Consider the following 5,851-nt stretch of genomic DNA (forward strand, 5'->3'; position numbering starts at 1 on the left):
GTTCAAGAAGGACAGGGAACTGCTGGAGAGGGTCCAACGTAGGGCAACAAAGATGATTAAGGGAGTGGAGCACCTCCCTTATGAAGAAAGGCTGAGGGAGCTGGGTCTCTTTAGTTTGGAGAAGAGGAGACTGAGGGGTGACCGTATTAATGTTTATAAATATATAAAGGGTGAGTACCACGAGGATGGAGCCAGGCTCTTCTCGGTGGCAAACAATGATAGGACAAGGGGTAATGGGATCAAGCTGGAACACAAGAGGTTCCACTTAAATTTGAGAAAAAACTTCTCCGTGAGGGTGACAGAACACTGGAACAGGCTGCCCAGGGAGGTTGTGGAGTCTCCTTCTCTGGAGACATTCAAAACCCACCTGGACATGTTCCTGTGCGACCTCACCTAGGCATTCCTGCTCCAGCAGGGGGATTGGACTAGATGATCTTTTGAGGTCCCTTCCAATCCCAAACATACTATGATACTGTGATACTGTGACTTCAAACCTCAGGAGCTGGGAACACTTGAAACATTCCGAAGGCTGCAACATGCTGTGTGTACCCCAGCCCAGGCCATCATCCAATTTACATATGTCAGCTGCTTTATGGAGGAAGAGTTACAGTTCATAGTTTGCCTTGTCATTGTATGTTTTTAATGCTCTAGGATTCAAACCCTCCAGGACTTGCTCACCTTAAGGAACTAAGGCTCATTGACTCAGCCTTTACACAACCAACAAATTGCCACTCAGGTAGCCTCTACAGAGGTGTTATAGCTGCATATCCTGATAAGATAAGGATACATCAAAGGTGTGACTAACTCTCTGACAACCTGTCTGGGTTCCCTTAGCTTTGTTCCTGCAGTGTTGTTACTTTGAAGTACAAGTCATTTGCTCCCTACTTATCCAAGTCTTTCAGGGAAATCTCTGACTTGTGTTAAGTGTAGTCTAGCTGTCCCTCTGCCAGAGATAAGTGACAGCACAAGCACCAGCTGGAGAACTGAAGGGAACAGCCTGCCCTAATCACTTATCAGTATGAGCACTCACCCTGCTGCTTTGAGGCATCAGTCACCCCATAGCTTGGGCATTGCCTCACTTATCTCTTGGTGTAATGACTGCCTAATTCAGGGCCATAGTAAAGCTCAAGCCAACATCTGTGTTAGTACACACATTCCTCAGGGGTTTCTGTTAATTAGCTGATTTTATTACCTCTACTGAAGGCCACCTTTTTCGTCCCTTTATGAGAAACAGAACACTATGAACAAAAAACCTTTAGCTGCTTCAGTGCCAAGTCCAGAGGTTCCCAAACATTTAATACAGGCCAGCTAGGCAGAATCTCCAGACTGTCCAATTAAACAGATCAAGAATTAACACAGATGCCTCCTGCAGGCTCTGCTAAAGGGACTGCAAGCATCAGCTACTAGCAGTAGTGAAGGCAGTAACCGTAACTGGATTTGCCCATGAAATGAACAAAGGATCCTTAGGAGTATGGCACTGAGCTACTCTTACTTATACCATTTAATGTTTCAACACAACAGTTTTCAGTTACAAATACATTCAAAATACAGGCCAGCAAACATACAGGTTCAGAAGCAACTGCAGCAAATATCACTGCTACAATGCACATTCTGAGTGCATCACACCAGCTTCCATCTATCTACAACAAGAGGTTGTAGATAGAGGTTCTGCTCTACCTTACAGTAGAGCAGAAAAACTGAAATAAGCAGAAAGGGCAGGAAAGCTGCTCACTTTCCTTTGCTCCTATATATTGTTCACAGGTCAGATGGCACACAGCTGCCAGGAGAACCACAAAGTCCTGGCTGATCATTGCTCTGGAGGAAGACAGGCATTTAAAGAGGCACTCACACAATTATACTGGGAGTTGCAGGAATATTGGCTGCTGGTTTGGCATACCAGGTGAAAAGGAGCAAAAATCTTTACATGTCCCATTTGGAAACTAAAAAAAAATTGTGCCATTTCCATAGTCTGTTCCTCACAGACTCCATCTCTGCTGAAATGCATTTTTAAAACAATGGAAATCAGATCTGACCTGGATCATGTCACTGAGACATCCTAGTGCAGCACACCTATAGCAGGTAGTGCCAGCTTCTCTCATTCCTGAAGCTCTTGGCTCTTAGCACAAAGTCACTTTCTTTCATCCCTTTGCACCAGCTCGTTGAGTGTCTCGTGCTATTTTATACAGGCTACAAAGTCTTTGTCAGGGTGCTTGGGCTAAAGCACAGGCAGCTGTAGCCAAAGGTAAACACTTCATCTCCAGATGAAGGGGTCCATGCCAGAGGTAGCCACTGCTCTTGAACCACAGAATCAATCACAGCAACGACATCGCTTTGTAACTTCTAAGGTCTTGATATACTTTCTGGACAGGACATGGCAAAACAAAGAAATCTGTGCAACCTCAAATGGCAGAACTGGTGGCAGTCTGCTGGTCACACTGGTTAGCATGTTATGTGTCATCCAGTGGTGTGTAAACTTTATTATTCTAAAAGCAAAGTCACCCAACTAAGCACTATGCCTTAGGCAGGGGTGAAGAGTGTTTCATGCTTTCTGAACTCAAAGTCTCTCTGTACACCTGCACCCAAGAGGCACAAACACCTGCTAGTCCCAGCAAGTCCTCTTTATAACAACACATTTCCCTTACCAAATCAAATATCTAGAAAAAACAGCTTGGCAATGAAATTACTGTACAATCTACTGGAAGCTACAGAAAATGTTTGTTTGCATCCTTTGAAACCACCTTGATATTCAACCATGCAGAGAATTTAGTGTTTGAGAGGGTTGTTTTTTGGGTGACGAAGGGGGAGTGTTCATGCACTGAGCACATTGACACCAGAGATAAAAAAAAGCAAGAGCCACTCTAGACAGGGAAGGGAAAGGAGGGGGAAGTGAAACGCATGGAGATGGAGCACATAGGCAAAACAGGAAGCTGCAGCCAAAGAGAAAATGCTCCAGTGCTGTCTTAAAAACATGTCTCTATGAAACTCCAGGCAGTTATAGAGAGGTGAAAGAAAACCAGCCTTCTGCTGATTCAGCAACCTAAAGCTCATGTTCTGCAGTGTACGGACTATTGTGCCTTTCTCCAAAGAGAGGGACATAGCTTACAGCAGCTTGTACTACCACTGTTCAAACAGCTGGAACAAGGAACCAGACAACAAGCCCCAAGCCCACACCCTGTCATTTCATGTGCACAGTCTGCATGTGTTGTTTCAGATGGTTTCTAGAAGTACATGGGGGATGGTCATAATCCTTCAGTGGCATATGTTCTTCTATGTATTTCGAACCAGCTTGTGCAATGATGAGATCAGCCATATCACGCAACATCATTACCATTCTCTGTTTTCTGTCAGGATACTGTACAAGGGGATGCTGCACAGTGGCAGCCTTCAAAGCCACAGCTGCCACTTTATTACACAAGCAGATTCATTTCCCCAGGATGCTCAAAAAGTCTTCTGACATAAGGACACTAAGAGAAAATGGATTAATTGGATGACAATGAAGTGTTGAGGGCATTCCTGGTTAGAAATAAAGTACCATTATTTTGGCTTACTTCATTTTAGTACATGTGTAAGTACAGTAGAGGTAGGCTCCTTTTTAAGGATTAGGAGACTAAAAAGTGTGAGCAATAAGGAAAGGTTAGAAGTGACATGTGTCTAGAAACAAGAGCAATCAGTGTATATCAGGCTGTGATTTCAGATAAGTCACAGATATCACTAATAGCTTGGTATGGTCACAGCCACATAGCTCCTTCCTTCTGTGAATTAAAACCATTACAGACATTTAGCTTTTTAGACATAGCCTTTTTCCAAGCATTCAGGGATACTTCCCATGAATGAATGACACAATGAATATCAATAAGCGCTCTTCTTCCTAACCCAGACATCTCAAGAAATAATTGAAACTTCATGAACCTCAGTTGCAACTGTTCATTTAGTTTGTTCAATGTCAGGAGATCTCTTATGCAAAAGCAAGTCAGCTTCTTAAAGCTAATTTAGATGATTCAGTGATCCCTGGAGCAGCAAGCAGGCAGAATTTCCAAGCACAAAGATGGCCCTGTAGCCAAAATCTCTGAAGTTGAAGGACTCTTTGTTTCATGCAATCAGTATAATCTCTGAGTTTTCTTAGAGGCCAATATAAAGAGGACTATACTCCAACTTCCATTTTCCAGACAGTAACCTTTGCCACCTAATGTGCAGGGCTCCTCCAACACAGAGAGCAGTTGTTGTAAGACAAGCACACACACACGCAGGCATGCATCATCTACCCAACCTGCTTTTCTTACTGTGCGTGTTCAGTGAAATCTGTCATCCATTTTGCTGAATAGTCTTTTTTTTTTTTTTTCTACTAATGGTGAAAGGCAGTTTTCAGTTTGTCATCAATGGTGATCTCAAACTGAATCAGCAAAACATTGCATAAACAACAAAAGAGTTTGCTTTCCTTGGCCATATGCCCAATTCTGTTATATTTATGCTCTGCCAACAGCTATTGTGCTTGACAAGTGACTCTGCACTGGCAGAACAGGATTCACTGCAAAAAAATTCTTCACATGTGCTATATTGCTAGCATCTTATGAGCCTTTAGGAAGGCTAAAGTATCTGCGAACACTGGCAAATTCACGTCCCCTAGAAAACCTATCTATTTTACAAAGCTTGGAGACAGTGATTTGGCATTGGAGGAAAGAAACACCATCCAGGAGAAATTAGCCACAAAAGGCAACCTGAAGAGACTTAGGCAGACTCTGCAGAGCCATGCAAGATGCAGCAAATTGGTGGATGAGACTGTGTTGCCTTTGTGCTCCCTGTAGTTTTTTGTTTGCTTATTTCCCCATCAAACTCAGTTTTGGAGATGAGAAAGTAATACATACAGATCCAGGAACTTGTCTCCTTGTTTAGAGCCATTAAGTATGCAGCCAGGTAACTGCATGCATGTCTTTACTTTTGTCTATTGCTTGGAAGAGAGCACAGAGATAATGAGGAAAGGGTATTCACACCATGCAAGGATAGGCTGTCAAGTTAGCAGACCAGTTAGTACAAAACAGGTTTACAGCAGGAGGAAAAAGGCACTTTGAATACCACTCAAACACTGTGTTTTGCTAACACTGAAATATCCTGTCCAGGTTTCTCTTTGTTGATGCCCTCTCAATTGTGATGAAACAAAGCACAGAAGTGTTCCCAAATATGAGATCGAAACATTTTCTTCAAGTGAAGAGCAAACTCTCCCTCCCATCACAGAAACCCTCCTGCAGAAACATTTCTTTCCATTTAGCTGTGTTCCCTGATTAATAAAATGCTTTGTTGCAAGGTTGTCAGTCCCTCCAAGCGAAGCAGGGCCCTGTCAAACTGCTTAAATACACACAGTAAGAATTTTCCTTTAAAAAAAATAAATAAATAAAAGACCGTTATATGAGTCACAGGAAACTTCCCCCATGTAAAAACAGATCTGGAGGGGGATTTCTGGGAGCCAGTGAGACCAGAAAGTACAGAATTGGCATTGGTGCTGGTATGGGGCACTTAAACTTCAGGCACCTATTACCTTCTGTAAGGGGACTGCATCTCAACAAGGCCTTGAGGAAATCTGTATGTACTAATTTATACCAAGGAACAGAATTACCTAAGTGTGTCCAACTTGTGTTTAAAAGAGACAACTTTCCACAGCAAGAGCGACCTTGGTCACAGCTCCTGCTGTTGTCAACATGCTGCAAACTTCTGATCCAAAAAGAGAGGTGCCCCAGCCAACCCTGTGCCTCACTGCACAATACCCTGCTCCACATCGGAGGGGCCCTGCAGGTGGTTTATTTAGCTCCCTGGAAGGTTTTCCCGTGCTCAAGGAGATAGACACATGCCCTACCCATAA

The sequence above is a fragment of the Streptopelia decaocto genome (genome assembly GCF_964273445.1).
Source record: "Streptopelia decaocto genome assembly, chromosome: 4".
Classification (NCBI taxonomy): domain Eukaryota; kingdom Metazoa; phylum Chordata; class Aves; order Columbiformes; family Columbidae; genus Streptopelia; species Streptopelia decaocto.